The sequence below is a fragment of the Phocoena sinus genome, chromosome 6, assembly GCF_008692025.1.
Source record: "Phocoena sinus isolate mPhoSin1 chromosome 6, mPhoSin1.pri, whole genome shotgun sequence".
Classification (NCBI taxonomy): domain Eukaryota; kingdom Metazoa; phylum Chordata; class Mammalia; order Artiodactyla; family Phocoenidae; genus Phocoena; species Phocoena sinus.
The window spans coordinates 52,484,035-52,501,575 of NC_045768.1; the positions used below are offsets into that span (position 1 = coordinate 52,484,035).

At 42.5% G+C, this 17,541-nt stretch overlaps 1 non-coding gene across 1 annotated transcript; it reads right to left on the bottom strand.

The window, feature by feature from the left end:
• Nucleotides 1–414: 414 nt before the first annotated feature.
• On the bottom strand, nucleotides 415–517 carry LOC116756223. Its single transcript, XR_004350591.1, has one exon. It is a non-coding gene; the product is annotated as a U6 spliceosomal RNA (small nuclear RNA).
• Between the last annotated feature and the right edge of the window lie 17,024 nt (nucleotides 518–17,541).

Genomic DNA, 17,541 nt, shown 5'->3' on the forward strand with positions numbered 1-17,541 from the left:
AATGTCTATTTAGGTCTTCTGCCCATTTTTGGATTGGGTTGTTTGTTTTTTTGTTATTGAGCTGCATGAGCTGCTTGTATATTTTGGAGATTCATCCTTTGTCAGTTGCTTCATTGGCAAATATTTTGTCCCATTCTGAGGGTTGTCTTTTTGTCTTGTTTATGGTTTCCTTTGCTGTGCAAAAGCTTTGAAGTTTCATTAGGTCCCATTTGTTCATTTTTGTTTTTATTTCCATTTCTCTAGGAGGTGGGTCAAAAAGGATCTTGCTGTGATTTATGTTAGAGTGTTCTGCCTATGTTTTCCTCTAAGAGTTTGATAGTGTCTGGCCTTACATTTAGGTCTTTAATCCATTTTGAGTTTATTTTTGTGTATGGTGTTAGGGAGTGTTCTAATTTCATTCTTTTACATGTAGCTAAAAATACGGAATGCTTTACGAATTTGCTTGTCATCCTTGTTCAGGGGCCATGCTAATCTTCTCTGTATCATTCCAACTTTAGTATATGTGCTGCTAAAGCAAGCCCCACGGTTTTTCCTTCGTAATCAATTCTATATCCCTTCCTTAGCTTTATCCCACTTCTGGGGATGGTCAATATCTTGACCAGGTGATACACAGAATTTGAGCAGGACATCCAGAGTTGCGTGCATCACTCAGGATGTGCCCTGGTTGGTGGAGGCTGTCCTGGGACCTATATTCATGATCTGGCCACCATCCTGTTCATGACACAGGCCCGGTTTGCCTTGTCTTGGCTTTTTCAAGTGGCTGTGTTCCTCAACTGGTTCACTTAAATTTATGGTCAATCAATGGCCAAGATCGGTTTCATACAAAGCCAAGCTATGTGTTTTGATTCAGGAAAATTGTCCAGACTATATCATAGTTAATTTAGAAATGGATGTGTTGACTGAGTCCTATACACTGGGTTCTCTGTGAAATGCAATAATATTAAACTTGTGTAATCATGAGAATGGTGCTTGAACAGTGATTTGGGTTGGGGTGGTATAGACTGACAGGTGGGTCTTGTTGGTGAGGGGATTGGTGGAGGTGATATTGTGTAGAACAAAGGTGGGAGTATGGAAAGGTAGGATGGGGCCAGCTATAGGGGGCCTTGATATCAAGACAGAGGAATCTCACCTCAAGATTGTAGGTGTAGAGGGAGGTAGGAAATGGCAGAAGCGCTGCTGAAGGTGTGGTATTCGGAATAGAGGGTCTAGATGCTGGAGGCAGGGAGCACAGCTCCAAGGCAGTTGGAATAAGAAAGTGATGATCAGCTACCTTGAAGAACCATTTTGGAGGAGAAAAAACAAGACTTACTGCATGGAGGTAAGGAAGAAGGGTTAGATAAATGACTGTAGTTTCACACAGGGTTGATGTAGATATGGTGGTTCCATGGTGAGAACTGAAGAAATGTTTGGATGAAAGAGGACGGTTTTGTTTGGGACCGTTCTTGGGTGGTTGTGTGGGTTTGGGGGCAGCATGATGTGGCCCAGTAAACCTTCTGGAGATACAAGCTGGGGAAACAGCCAATGGGCAAAACTTGTGAATGTGTTCGTCTTCTTAGTACGTGCCCTTGGTACCTGCCCCGTTCTGAGTGAACAGATAGGTGTGTACCTGGTGCAGAGGTTAAGGGCAGTCCAACCCCGCTCTGCCGTTTGCTAGCTGTTTGACTTGGGCAGTCAGTGTAACCTCCCTGAGCCTCAGGATAGTTACCTATAAAAGGAGGAATAATAATGCCAACTTCACAAAGATGTTAGGAGGATTAAATAAAACCGGGTACGGTTTTCTTTACAAGGAAGCGTACAGTGGCATGTAGGGCTCCACACATCACAGATGCTGTTATTGCTGGTGCTGGTATCACTACTGTCGACCCACTGGTGGGCTGGGGATTCTCAGGAGATGGTGTTTAGGGACTGAGACCGTTCTGAGTGTGGGGATCTGGCTGAGAAACTTGTCGTCACTCGGGAGCTGCTGAGCAGAGAGAAAAGCATTCACCCCTTTCTGAAAGCCTGGTTGGAGAAAAATACCCACTCACCAGGGGTGTATTTTTTCAGCCTCTGGAGCCCCCAGCGCCACCTACCTCCCCATCTCCCACTAACAGGCTAGCTTTATACAGCTGTCATACACACCTACAGTCCTGTCCAAGTCCTTACCAGCTTTCCCTTCCCCCAGCAACTACCTCTGAGCCCTAACACCCGAGGATGGCAATGAGCTCAGGTGGCAATGACCATAAGCAGAGGCGGCCAAAGCACACAGCACTAGGATCTTCCCCTGATGCTCCAGGTCCCGCACAGACGTGGGCTTGAAACAGCTCTCCCATGACCAGTCTCAGGTGCATTTCAGGTGCTTGTAGGTCACTTGGCATTTGCTGCAAGACCACAATGGAAATAACAGCACAGCTATTTCTTTTCTTTTTTTTTTTAGTCCTTTTTAAAAAAAATTTTATTGGAGTACGGTTGATTTACAATGTTGTGTTAGTTTCAAGTGTACAGCAAAGTGAGTTAGTTATACACATACATATATATCCACTCTTGTAAAGATTCTTTTCCCATATAGGTCATTACAGAGTACTGGTAGAGTTCCCTGTGCTATATAGTAGGTTCTTATTAGTTATATATTTTGTATATAGTAGTGTGTATATGTCAATCCCAGTCTCCCAGTTTATCCCTTCCCTTCTTCCCCTCTGGTCAGCAGAGCTATTTCACGTGCTGCAGTGTCAGAAAATGCTGCATGCACACAGGCCAGGGCTGGGTAGGCCTGTGTGTGGTAACATAAGCGAGGGCAGCCAAGCCTACCTGCGCTCAGAGGATGCTGGGAAACATGAATGGGGACTCTTGGCAGCTTTGGGACGAGCTGGACTCCTTAGCACAGGGCTTGGGAAGCTGTTTGTGCTTCGGTGGATTAGTTTTTTCCTAGTGAAGTAAGACATGACACGTCTGATGGCGAACACCCTAGAACTGTGAGAAAGATTTCTCTCTTATGTTAACTTTCATGCCAACTTCTTGGGGAACGACACCTGCCTGATCCATCTGCTACCTGGTCCTCATTTGTGTGTGTGGCTCTTCAGTGGAAGGGCAGAGCATCTAAATTCCCCTCCTCTGGACAAAGAACTCAGGCTAGAAGGGCTCTGGGCTGTATATCGGCACTCAGCAAATCCCTACCTCTTTGGTCATCCTGACATTCTCGTTTGGCCACCAATGAGTGTAGCCTTTTGTGTGCTGAGGTTTGATTGTGGGTACTGTTTTGAAAGACAGATTTGCATAGGTAAACATCTTAGAAATATTTTTCTGAAAGCAACTGTCAAGGAGAAATGTGCAAGCCCGAAGGCAGAAGGAAGCTGGAGGAGGGTGTGGGAGAAGAGGTGAGGGTGGAGGACCACAACATGTGCTTTTCAGCTGCCGTAGAGCAGCCCCACGCCTGTGGGAGGGAAGCTCTGCAGGTTGCAGTGCGCTCTGAGAGATTTATGCCCTGCAGGCTGAACACATATCGGAGACTCTCCACGGCACAAGTTTGAAAAGGTGATTATGGGTCTGACATGAAGGAATATTTTATATGAAGTTGCTGGAAGATATCTGGGTACTAAGCAGTAATCACCTTGATGCTTTAGAAAGGGTTCCAATTTGTTTCCCATCGGCTTCTTGGCAGTTGGGATTTGTATGCCACTTAACATCCAATCTTGGGCATCCCACATGCCACCACCACACTAAGCAGAGGGGCTCCCCTTGAAGAAAAATGCACTACAGTTTGGAGATAAGTCTCAGTAGCTTTAAAAATGTGCATAGACTTGGCATCTATAATTCTACCTCTTGGAATATTTTAAAGAAGAAAAATCAGAAAAAGGATGTCCATTGAGAACAAACATGTTCAAAGATGTTTATTGTAGTGCGATTTAAAGAAAACAGATATCCTTCCAGAATTAAATGCCATGCAAGTGTGTGTGTCTACATGTTTTAACAGAGAAAAGTTGGAAACACCCTAAATATGCCAAAGTACAGGATTTGATGTTTTCAAAAGTATGGAGTGTTGTGTATTACTGAGTCTGAAAAAATAAGTGTAGCATAGTATATATATGTTATAATTCTGTTTTTATAAAATGCAAGTTTACTTATATATTTGTATGGGAATGAATTCTGTCAATACAAGGACATATATAAACATGTAAAGATGGTTGTCTCTGGGTGGTGAGGTTATGGCCGACTTTGCTTTTTAAAATATTATCCTGTCTATTTTCTGTAATAAACATAGATTATTTATGTTGAAAAAAGCAGGGAGTGCTGCCTTAGTGAGCGACTCTCTTGTTTACTTTGGCTGTTGACATCTGGGCTTCCCCTGAAAGGTTTGTGGTCGTGTGACCTTCACAAGGTGTCGAGAAGAGCCAGTTCTGTGGTTGTCCTCTGGTGTCCAGCATGCAGCCTCTTGCAACTGAATGGAGCTGCTGAAAGTATGCCGAGGCTGCAAAGAAGATGACAGGCAGCACCTTAAATTCTATTCAGTGCCAAGGAAAGGAGGTTGCGATTTGTATGCCACTTAACATCCAATCCTGGGTATCCCACATGCCACCACACCAAGCAGAGGGGCTTCCCTTGAAGAAAAATGCACTAGTTTGGGGATAAGTCTCAGTAGTTTTAAAAACGTGCTTATAGACTTGGCATCCATAATTCTACCTCTTGGAATATTTTAAAGAAAAAAAAATCAGAAAAAGGATGTTCATTGAAAAATTGGCATCTTTCATCAGTTGAGCTCGGGCTACCGTATTGGACTTGTGGGGAGAACAGGATCTCTTTACCTCTGTTGTAAATGATTGTGTCTGTACTTGGGGCTATGTGTTGGTGCAGCAGGAGGCTGCATTCTTTTGTATCAGTCTCTTGTGTTTTTCATTAAAATTGTATGATTTATTTAGATGTTTCATCAGCATCGTGAGTCTTTGCCTCTGAATCTGAGTCAAGGAATGAGAAGCTTTTTGGAATCTGGTGTTTGTGCTTTGTTATCCCAATCAACTGAAATTTTTGCCCTGAAATTTTTGGTGTAACGATTCATATATTGGGCTTCCCTGGTGGCATGGTGGTTAAGAATCCACCTGCTGATGCGGGGGACACAGGTTTCAGCCCTGGTCCAGGAAGATCCCACATGCCGCGGAGCAACTAAACCCCTGCGCCACAACTACTGAGCCTGTGCTCTAGAGCCCGCGAACCACAACTACTGAGCCCATGTGCCAAAACTACTGAAGCCCGCGTGCCTAGAGCCCGTGCTCTGCAGCACGAGAAGCCACTGCAATGAGAAGCCCCCGCGCCGCAACAAAGATTAGTCCCCGCTCGCCGCAACTAGAGAAAGCCCACGCGCAGCAATGAAGACCCAACGCAGCCAAAAATAAAAAATAAATAAAAAATTTAAAAATATATTATAAAAAATAAAGATTCATATATTGAACTATCTTATTATTGCAGGAGCTGACAGAAAACCCTGTCCTGATTTCTTCCCTCTGTGTTCTTCTCTGTCAAGGTGGGGTAGGAAGGGCATAGTTTTTAATACACCTGGCCTCCAAAATGGCCCTAATTTTGAGTAATCTTTTCACATTCCACACTACTACCCTACTATTAGGGAAACGACGTTTGAGCAGCAAGAAGTGTTCTAAGGCTACCTGCAAGACAAAAAGAAACTCCCCTCACTTACATTGGTTTTCTTTTTATCATGCACGTCATCCTGGAGACAGATCAATTGAGCTCTTTCTAAGCAAAGGACCTAATGCTCATCTTGCACAAAGGAAAACTGAAGCCCCAAGTATCAGATCTCAGTTCCTGTGCCAGAAGACAAGGAAGCAATGAGTGTGTGCAACATCTGCATTAAAACTGGGATTTCTTTTGCTATTGTTGGCATTGCATGGATGAGATGTGTTTCTGGAAGCAGATATTTGAGCAGCTTTCACTTTTTCAGTTTCAGGAGTACACTGAAGACCCTGGGAAAGGTTGTATAAGGGGAAATAACATTTGCTTGGATCTGCCCATGTGCTAGGTGCTTTAAATCCATGTTTAATTGCAGGGTTAAAATGACACTCATCATTCTGCTCCTAAAGTCTACCATGGACTACATAGGAAAACCAAAGTGACATTACATCTCCAGAGCTAACAGTTTATTTTTCTTAATCTATTTTTTAAAAAGGAGGAATCTTTCTCTTGGAGTAAATAAGATAATGAGTCTGATCAGAAATCCATATTTTAGCTTTGCTCAATTCAGTTAACCCTGAAAATTACTGGATAGGGTCGTGGGCTTAGATGGAGACCATTTCATTGAATCCTATACTTTTACAAATGAGAACACTGAGATCAGAAGGATTAAGGGACTTGTCAGGATCACACAGAGTTATAGAGCAGATCCTGAAATTCCAGGATGTTGATCTCCCACTACTGAATGATGCCATCTGGGAGCTGTTTTCTATTTAGTTGGTTATCTACTTTCTGATAAGAAATGGTGTAGGGAGCAAATCTTCCCGCCTGGATACAAAAGAAAGGACAGGAAGAGCTGTGCTTTCTGTTTTCTGGTAACTCTACAACCATGAATCTATATTCTGGTTTCCTATATTAAGTTCATATCCATGTTGAATCTTGAATAAGCGATGATAAAATGGAAACTCACCACACAGGGCCCAGGAAAGCATTTGTTGCACCCCAAGTCCTTTGAAAGTTCCCAAGAGAGGAGAGACAGGGGCTACAGGAAGGTAACTCATCTACCCCCTGAAGAGTTAACAGAGGAATCGACAAACCCTTGTGGTCAGTGACACCAGAAGTTGTTGATGGACATGAGCCATCTCTGGGCAAAGAGAATGACACTCCACAAGGGTCTTATATTCCAATTCTTTTTCTAGGCCTTGGAGTAAATTGCAAGTTAAACTTCACAAATGACAATGTGGTATTAATGTATAGATAAAAATGTTAATGTATAGAAAAAGGTGTAGATTTCTTTTTTTCTGCCATGACTTACACTTCCTGTTCTGTTGTGAATTAATGGATACATTCTATTTTTTACTGTTGAGTTGTCAAAATTTCCACCATCCCCACCCCCTTGGTAGAGTCTTTAGATGGTGGATGATGGCAGATATGGTACACTTGTCTTGGCCAAGTGGCTCACAGACTAAATATCTCTCAGCCCCATACTTATCTCAGGGCAGCTCACCTTTTTCACACTGTTGTTTATAAAAGCTGTGTTGGAAAAGAAAAATACTTCACATTTATGTAAAATGTACTTTTACAGCTATTGTTCAGCTCAATCATCAACTTTTTATACTAGTCATATTTTAACTTGAAAGCTGAGGAAACTGAGAACTGGAGAAGTGATAGGACTTTACCAAGGGCATACAACTAGCAGTTAGAATTGGGACCCAAACCCAGAACTTGGATTCCATTTTAAATGGTTTTCCTACCATGTCAGAGTTGATGTTGATCTTGTGATGAAGAAATGCTGAGTAGAGTAGCTTATTAAGACGAGGAAAAGGCATCAGGCATCATCCAATAAGTTCTACTAGAATAGAGGGTGTATTTCATAATATTTTTTTAAGGGTGGGTGTTACTGTGCACCTTTTAGAGATGAGGAAACTGAGGCTTTTAGAGGTAAAGTAACTGCCATGTAATATATAAGCTAGAACAACAGGGATTTGAACACACTGATTTGAATTTGATAACTCACTGAGTATCTCTAATGTAACCTACATGAGTATCTCTGCAATGCTATAAATGAATGAATGCATGCATGCATGCCACAGTAATCCCCCTTGGTGCCCCAAGATCATGAAGTAGATTTATCGGTTTAATGGAGTGATAGTTCTACTAGTCATTAAAAGATAGACCTTTTTGCCAGTGTTAGACACCCTTTAAATTGAATTGACAGTGTCAAAGATTTGGGAGTCTTCGTGTATATATTTAGGTAGACTTCACAAGTAAGATGTAAATTATATGCAAATGAATGAGGGCTTAAGCCCCTCATTTTTGGTTATGATGTTTTACAATGGATGGAATAGAACGTGGGAGAGATGGTTGAAAATTTAATTGATTCTAAATTAAATTTTGCGCTGCATTAGTGACTAATAGCTTTGAAATGCCTCTTCTGAGGAGTCCTACTTCCTCATTCAGTGGTGACTGCTCCCCACTAATCTTCATTTTACAAATGGCTTTCCTATCCCTACCCCTAAAGGCTTAGGTATATTTTCTCCAGCAATTAGCATTATATACAAGCCCTGATGCGTCTTAAAAAACATGTTAAATGTGAGATTATCTCCCTCTGGAGATGGACTTAAAAAATTTTTGGCAGTCTGGTTACCCTGTGAGAAACAGCAATGATCCCTGTTAGGGTGACCTGAACATTTTCTTTTCAAAGGACCAGAAACAGTGAGAAGGACAGAAAAGAGGGAAAGATAAGAGCAGGAAGATGAAGAATGGGGCCAAGTGGGGAAAAGGTGGAGGAGAGATGGAAAGAGAGGAAGGTGGAGAAGGGGAAAGAGATGGAATGGGGGAAAGAGAAATAGACAGATGTAGACAGTGGAGAATGAGAAAGGGGGAGAGAGAGATGGGAATGAGAGAGAGAGGAGGAAAGAAAGCAGGAAGGCAGGACTTCAACCCCTCCTGGGCCCAGCCAGCAGGGAGCTGGCAAGAAAGAATTTGAAGCCAGAGGGACATATTATCCAGAACCAGGAGATGAATCTAATTGTAAGCAGACCCTTCCCACACCCTTCAGATGAGTGATGGACTCCTGGCATGTGACCTGGCTTGGCAATCTCCACCCCCTGTCCGGGCTGCCATAAGGAGATACGTAATGTCTAGAGTGATGGGAAAGTCATGCCTGCAGATGGTACAGATGGAGCTGCCTCATAAAATGACTCACTGTGAATCCTCACTGAAATCTCCGCTATAAAATGATAATGGAAAAAGCACAAGAAAGGCTAAACGAGCTTGAAAGAAATTTGTTCCAGCTTGTGTAGCTCCCTTCAAATTTTGAAAGGAGGAGAAAAAAAGACCTATTAGTAAAATGCCAAGAAGATAATGTATCTTCTCTCCTGGCTATAACCCTTCCTCACCCCCACCTCCTTTATGACATCAGTATGTAAATGAAAGCGGCAAGAGAGAAAGAGGAAGTGTTGTGGAGGAAGATGTAAGAATTATTTATTAAGCAGGAGGGCTGATATTCTGGAGGGGGAGGGCTGGGAGGCTGGGAAGAAAGGGGGTGGTGTTTTGGAGAGCAAAGAGGCAGACCTTCAGGGAGCAGGAGAAGTGGTGTTTTGCTTCTAGTCTGGGGTAGATGTTGCCGGAGTGGAGTGGGTCTCCCAGAGAGTGAGGTCAGACACTGGATGAGGGAGGCATTTAGCAGTTAGTCATGAAGAACTCTGTAGCAAGAAGAGGAAGTTTTTAACTCCAAAGAACTTGGCATTCCAAGGATAATTATCATTGGCTATTTCAAAGTCACCCAAGACCATGATGCTTCTACATATGATGCCAAATATAGCTCAGTTTTATGGATAAGGAATCTGCCAGAATTTGAGTGTTTTTAATGGAAGGCTAATTATTCAATGGGAGGTCTTCTGGCTTTCATCTCCTTATGTCCGCTGACAGAGCTGGTACAGCAATGGATTACAATGAGGAGGTGCTAGCTGGAGCAGAGTCATGGGATGGAAGGGCAGATATGAGGGCAGCCTAGACCCTGAGTAACATTTGGAAGCTGGTAGTCAGGGTGGAGCTGGGCTTCAATACAGGGGGAAGACCCCAGAGCGAGGTACATCCGCCATCCTGATGGTGAGTGCAAGGTGGGTCAGAATCAGGATGTGCATGAATGGTATGCGTTGGGATAGTCACAGGTCAGAAATGGTCCAGCTAGATAGTGAAGTCATGGGTGTCTTGCTTGTATAGTTGTAGCGTGCAGAGCCTAATGCCTGTGTTTTATTGTGTGGTTGGGACGCTTGGTGGGATGCAGAGGCAAGGAATGCCTTGCGCACCAGGCAGAGTTGGCCTAGATAGGGGGTGGAGAATACGGCAGATGGAATGGGGTGGCGGGAAGGATATGATGGAAGATATAAGTTGGGGAGCCTGCAAGAAATAAAATCCAGTTCAGACGGCTCAAGACACTATGATGAAGGGACAGCTTACGAAGGTGTGGACAGGGATAAGTGAGCCAACAAAGCATGGTGAAGTATTCAGGGACTAGCGACAGCTGGGAGCTGTTACCATCCTATACCTGAAGGAGCAAGGGTGGGGGCAGTTGTTTCTGCAGCCCAGTGAGAGTGGAAGCTGTGCTGTAGGGGCAGCCGGACCAGTGTTGTGATCACAGAGGACGATAGCCACTGCTAGGCAGATTGGGGAGGGTGTCTTAGTCTGTTCAAGTTGTTATAACAAAATACCACAGGCTTAGTGGCTTATAAGCAACAGAAATATATCTTTCAGTTTTGGAAGTCTAAGATCAGGGTGCCAGCTTGGTAGTTGAGGGCCTTCTTCTGGGTTGCAGACTTCTTCCTGTGTGTGTCCTCACAGGGTGGAAGGGCTAGGGAGCTCACTGGGGGTCTCTTTTAAAGGAGCAGTAGTCCCATTCATGAGGGTTCCACTGTAATAAGCAGAGGCCCCACCTCCTAATACCATCGCGTTGGACATGAGGATTTCAAATGTGAATTTCGAGGAATGCCAACATTCAGACCGTAGCAGGGGGAGTGTAGAAGAAATACCCTGACCTCTTGTCCTTCTCTCTCATCTCTTCTTGGCGCTTCCCATTGGTGAAACCCAATCTGAAGATAGAAGTGAGGGAATCCATGAGGTCAGGCTCCTGGGGCACAGAGCCAGGCATTCATTGAAGGGTGGAGCATAGCTGGAGTTGAGGAGAAAACAGAGACTGACCCGCATATATGCAAACCTAGCCAGATGGCAGTTGTTCATGGCCAGGTAACTTGTCTATTTGTGTCTGGGCCTAGTCACAGGCAGCCAGATCCAGCCCACAGGGAGAAGGTGACTCCAAACTACGGGCCCACACTGTGATGGGCACGGCTCTAGTGCTGCTGGGCAACACGAGTGCTAAACAGGGAAACTGAGGCAGGAACCTTACCCCCTGGAGAGCTTCAATATGAGAGACGGGGAAGGTTGTTTTTCAGAAAGAGGCTTGCTAGTTACCTTGGCTGTATACAACTGATTTAGTTCTTGGTTGCATCAGATGGGAGTGGAAACAAGGGTATGGATGTCTTTGTCTCCAACCTGATGAGCTCAAGAATTGGGCTGGGTCTGGGACCTGCCAAAGTTTCAGTTGTTGGAGTTACTGTGGGATATGTGGGGAAAGCCTTGGTGATAGGGATGGGTGATTTGAGTGCTAGTGGACTTCTTAACACACAGAGGATACAGAAGCCTTGGGGGAAAGGCTAAGAGGGACCAAGAGCCTAGAGAGTTAGTTTCCAGGAGCTGAAAGGTCCATGTGCGGCAGGAAACAGGCCAAGGCAGCATCCATACCAGGAAGGGCCTTGTAGACAAGTTGAATCTCCTTCACCCCAGAGCTCTTTTGGTTTGGTTGTAGTAAGGGCCAGTCTCCATGTCATGCGCCTGGGACCTGTGGAAGGGAGCAGGAATGGGGAAGAACTTGCTGAGGAGCATATGGTAGAGGTGGAAGAAGTGTTCGTTTTATGGGGAGAGATCTTGATAGTCTCTAGTTTGCAGCCTTGCAGGTTCTTGGAAAACATCTCCTAATATATCTTCCTTGAATGAGGCTTACAGTTCAAGACGGCACCTTTCTACCTCATGTTAAATTAAAGCCTTGGTCTGAGTTCATTTCTACATTAACTGAGGAAATAATTAATTGATTCTATTATGCATATATGGGATAGATTTTTTTTTTTTTTTTTTGCGGTACGCGGGCCTCTCACTGTTGTGGCCTCTCCCGCTGCGGAGCACAGGCTCCGGCTGCGCAGGCTCAGTGGCCATGGCTCACGGGCCCAGCCGCTCTGCGGCATGTGGGATCTTCCCAGACCGGGGCACGAACCCGTGTCCCCTGCATCGGCAGGTGGACTCTCAACCACTGCGCCACCAGGGAAGCCCATATGGGATAGATTTTATTTCATATGTTCATAAATAATACTAAAATGTTTTTTTTTAATTATTTACTTAATTATTTCTTGGCTGTGCCACACAGCTTGCAGGATCCTAGTTCCCTGACCAGGGATCAAACCCGGGCCCCGTACAGTGGGAGTATGAAGTCCTAACTACTGGACCGCCAGCGAATTCCCTAAAACTTTTTTTTTTTAATTGAAGTATAGTTGATTTACAATGTTGTGTTAGTTTCAGTTGTACAGCAAAGTGATTCAGTTATACATTCACTTATATATACATACATATATATCCACACACATATACTTTTTTCAGATTCTTTACCATTATAGGTTATTACAAGATATTGAATACAGTTCCCTATGCTATACAGTAGGTCCTTATTGTTTACCTGTTTTACATATAGTAGTGTGTACCCATCAAATTCCTAACTTATCCCTCCCCGCCTTTCCCCCTTTGGTAACTGTAAGGTTGTTCTCTATGTCTGAGAGTCTGTTTCTGTTTTGTAAGTAAGCTCATTTGTGCCATACTTTAGATTCCACATATAAGTGATATATAATATTTGTCTTTCTCTATCTGACTTACTTCACTTACTGTGATAATCTCTAGGTCCATCCACGTTGCTGCAGATGGCATCATTTCATTCTTTTATATGGCTGAGTAATACTTCATTGTATATATGTACCACATCTTCTTTATCCATTCATCTGTCAACGGACATTTAGGTTGCTTTCATGTCTTGGCTTTTGCAAATAGTGCTACTGTGAACATTGAGGTGCATGTATCTTTTTGAATTAGAGTTTTCGTCTTTTCCGGATATATGCCCAGGAGTGGGATTGCTGGGTCATATGGTAACTCTTAAAATGGATTTTTAAAGAAGTATAGAATATACCTTTAATTAATCCCTATAATCTTCTTCTGGGATAGTCACAAAAAATATGATGGTCGATTATTTTCTAGTTATGCCATAGGGCACATTCTGGTATTTTGAATCACGGTTGTTTCTGTCTTGAAAGAATCCTGTACTGTTATTTTTTTCACTCTCCCCGTGGATCAGGAGTGGGTCATCTTTGGGCTGCTGCCTTCCTTGGACATGGGAGCTGTTCCTCAGGTTCCCTCTCTGATTTCTCAACACCCATGGTCAGTGTTTCAGGCATGGTGACTTCCATTAAAAGTTAATAATTTTGTATCAATTACATTTATAGCTTTAGATAGAGTCAAAGTTGGAAAATTTAGAATTGCCAGAATGAGTAAAAACAGCTCCGTAAATCTGCCCTTTCCATCTTCAGGGATGTTACAGATGCTCCCAATGTTAATTCCTGGTAAACGTGGGTACAGTTGGAAAGATGGGTACCGCACATCCCTTCAGGGAGCAGCTTCAGAGGACAGGGCTACCCCTCTAAATGCATCCGCCTCTCAGCCTCATGCACATCCCGCTTCTGGTATTTGCATCTTTGAACCATTTCATCCTAGGATTTTTTGCCTTGTGCTGATATTTTGTGGCAGCTTGAAGATGGTGGAACCAAATGTCTCAGGCACCTTACAAAACAGGTGATACTTAAAAACAGTTATAAGCTGGTTTTAAATGAGGAATATAATTAATAACTTACTAAAAGTTTGAAGAATTATCCAAAAGTCAAGTATCTACGGTAGTTTCTGAAATGACTTCCAGATTTAAGTGATTGTGTCAGCTCTATTGGTGAAAATTCAGATGAGGGGCCCTTATTCTGTATTTTACTATACTTCTTGAATTCACTGTATCCAGAATTAGGTCTTACTTTTGCTTCCAAAACTAGTTTATACTAAATTTTGGATCTTACTCTGTCGCTAACTATATCTCTGATTAATCTAAGCCAGAGCTGTACCCTATGAGCACCTGAGCAGTAGAAAATATCCTGCCTTACCTTAAAGGGATGGGTCCCACAGGGGCACCGGTTCGTACATATACAGAAGATGTCAGATCACACATGACCATGTGACTGGGTGTCCTGGAATAGTTCCAGTGTTAATGGTCTGTACTGTCATCCCTGTAAGTCAAGTGGGAGTGTAGATTCCATGTCTCCAATCTTAATTTAGAAAATAGTTCATGCTTCTTTTCTGATCTTCTGGATTCCCCTAGCTGAGCTGGTTCTCCTCTCCCAGGATGCTTGCCGACCCGTCTGATCTGGTCTGGTACTGGCTTCACGCTGAAACTTCCTACGGCCCTTCAGACCCTTGAATTCCATTTTGTTCCCTGGATTCTGCCATTAGCTTTCAGGGAGGGGGTTGTTGTCTTGATTTTGGATAGGAGTAAATAACTTTGGGGTTGTTAAGACTATTGTCCTAGAAAGGATAAAACCTTTTCTCAGAGATCTCCTTTCAGTTTCCCTGGGGTATTTCTGGGAAGCACCCATTTTAGCCCAGGCATGGAGGAAATCCTGGGAGTCCTTTAAAACTTTCCCTGCTTTTTTCCCTGCACATGGCTGGTTTACAGAGGCATGTGAGCCCCTGGATATGCCCTCCTTTTCTCCTGCTTCGGAGAGCGAATATGATCACATGATTACCTCTCCTGATTTTCCTCCTGATGAGGCTGAAGGACAGTAACCTTCCTTTTATAGGTTTGTGACTTGTAGACTAAATATGCCTTTCTTTCCTTTGATTCATTCATATGTAATTCTAAATGTTTGGAGTGGGCGGTATTATATTAAAGCAGTCCTGCTGGAAGATTTACTTGTGGCCTTTTTTTCCATTAAAACTTTATTTAGTACTTTTGTAATACCTTTGTTTTTCTGCTTATAAAAGTAATATAGAAAAGTATAAATTACTTCCTTAGACTGATTCCTACAAGTACAAATACTAGTTTTATGTAGAATATAGTTTAAAGACCCTTAATATACATATTGTGAAATTATGTTTCAAAAAGCTTGTACCAGTTTACCTTGCTGCTAATTAAGTGAATATATTGTTATTGGAATTTATTATTACTAATAAAACCTTTGCTAACTTGATAGGTGAAAATATCTTATTTTTACTGCATTTATTTAATTACTAGTGAGCTTAATAAAAAATGCATAAGCAAACAAATGCATATTTTTCAGTCTTATGTACCCACTTCCAAGGTATAGAAATGTAACATTTTGAGTGCTAAAGTATATTTATCTTGTTTTCTTTTTTTTTTTTCTTTTTTGTGGTACGCGGGCCTCTCACTGTTGTGGCCTCTCCCGTTGTGGAGCACAGGCTCCAGATGCGCAGGCTCAGTGGCCATGGCTCACGGGCCCAGCTGTTCCACGGCATGTGGGATCTTCCAGGACCGGGGCACGAACCCATGTCCCCTGCATCGGCAGGCGGACTCTCAACCACAGCGCCACCAGGGAAGCCCTATCTTGTTTTCTGTTTTACTTTTCTTCTTTAGAGAGTTCTTCTCCTTCCAAAGTTCATCTATATTTTTTCTAGATTTTAAGAATGGTTTGATTTAAAAACAAATTTGTCACTTGACCTGCATGACATTTACTTTAATGCATGTGTATGAGGTGAGAATTTAAATATGTTTTTTCTAATCTAGAAACAATAAATGCTGGACAGGGTGTGGAGAAAGAGTGAAGTGTACAGAGTGCAGTAAGTCAGAAAGTGAAAAACAAATACCATATGCTAACACATATATGGAATCTAAGAGAAAAAATATAAAAGGTCATGAAGAACCTAGGCATAAGACGAGAATAAAGACAGAGACCTACTAGAGAATGGACTTGAGGATATGGGAAGGGGGAAGGGTAAGCTGTGACAGAGTGAGAGAGTGGCGTGGACGTATATACACTACCAAATGTAAAATAGGTAGCTAGTGGGAAGCAGCTGCATAGCACAAGGAGATCAGCTTGGTGCTTTGTGACCACCTAGAGGGGTGGGACAGGGAGGGTGGGAGGGAGGGAGATGCAAGAGGGAAGAGATATGGGGACATATGTATATGTATAACTGATTCACTTTGTTATAAAGCAGAAACTAACACACCATTGTAAAGCAGTTATACTCCAATAAAGATGTTAAAGAATAAATAAATAAATAAATATGTTTTTCTTTAAATCAGTAAGCAATTAAAAATTTTTTCTTTTTGTGGTACACGGGCCTCTCACTGTTGCGGCCTCTCCCGTTGCGGAGCACAGGCTCCGGACGCGCAGGCTCAGCGGCCATGGCTGATGGGACCAGCCGCTCTGCGGCATGTGGGATCTTCCTGGACCGGGACACGAACCCGTGTCCTCTGCACGGGCAGGCGGACTCTCAAAGACTGCGCTACCAGGGAAGCCCAGTAAGCAATTTTTGAGTACCTTAGTTGTCAATAACAGAATGCACTCTAGCTAGCTTAAGCAGATGTGGAATATTCTGAGGAGTTTAGGTGGCTTACAGAATTTCTGGGCTCAGGGCTAACTTCTGGTAATAACACCCAGAGCGGTGCCACAGGACTGGCCAGGTGAGGTATCTACTAGCTGCCTCTGCTGCCACCTGTACCAGCAAAACTGAGGTCAGGCCATGCTTAGAGCTGGTTTCCCCACTCACTTTTGAGGAAAAGCCTCGTGTGGCTGCACTTGATTGAGGAAGCAATTTTTCTGGAAAGTATTTTGGGAAGGCAGTCCTGAATGTGGGAAGTGATCAAAATATAGGGAGAATGTATACCGGATTGGGTGACCCCAAGTGACTAAACCAGGTGTCTCCACGTTTCACCACTGATTAGTGTTGAAACCTTCATCACATATTAAATTTGCATTTAAAAAAAAAGTATAGACTAGTAGGATCAGTTTCTGGTGTGTGTGTATTCAATTTTATCTGATTATTTTTATATTCTTGTGCTCTTGCCATAATTATTTTTTGCTGTGTTATATTTTAACTACTATGGTGTATATTGCACTTCTTTTTCAGTTCTTAGTTATTGCCTATTTTTTTCTTCCAGATGAACTTTAACGTGATTTTATTAACTTACAAAAATAAATTAAACTGATATTTTGGTTAGAATTGCATTAAACCTTCACATTAACTTGGCCACTTTTAACCTTGTTAGAATATTCATTCTTTCCCTCCAATTATGTGGTATAAATTTTCATCTAGTCAAAAAATTTTAACTTTCCTCAAGAAAGTTTTGTAGTTTTCTTTATAAGGGTATTCCTATTTCTCAATAAAGTTATTCTGAAGTGTATACTATTATAAATATAGATTGATTCAGTTTTCCTTTTATTTTCTGTGTCTTTTTCTGCTAGGCAGGAAAGCTATTAAAATTTGCATATATATTTTGTGTTAGACACTTAAAAATCATATTAATTCTAAGAAAATTTCAGTTAATTTTGTTGAGCTTTCTAAGAATACATCGATGTATGCAAATAACAGTAGTTTTGGAACCTAAGTCAAGCAACTAAAAGAAGAGACATGAAAAATGATTTATATATAACTAATTCAATAAGCTAGGTGTAAAAATACCCCGAAAGGGGAGATGGTTCTAATATCGTAATAATGCTTGAGTTCCCTCTGTACAGA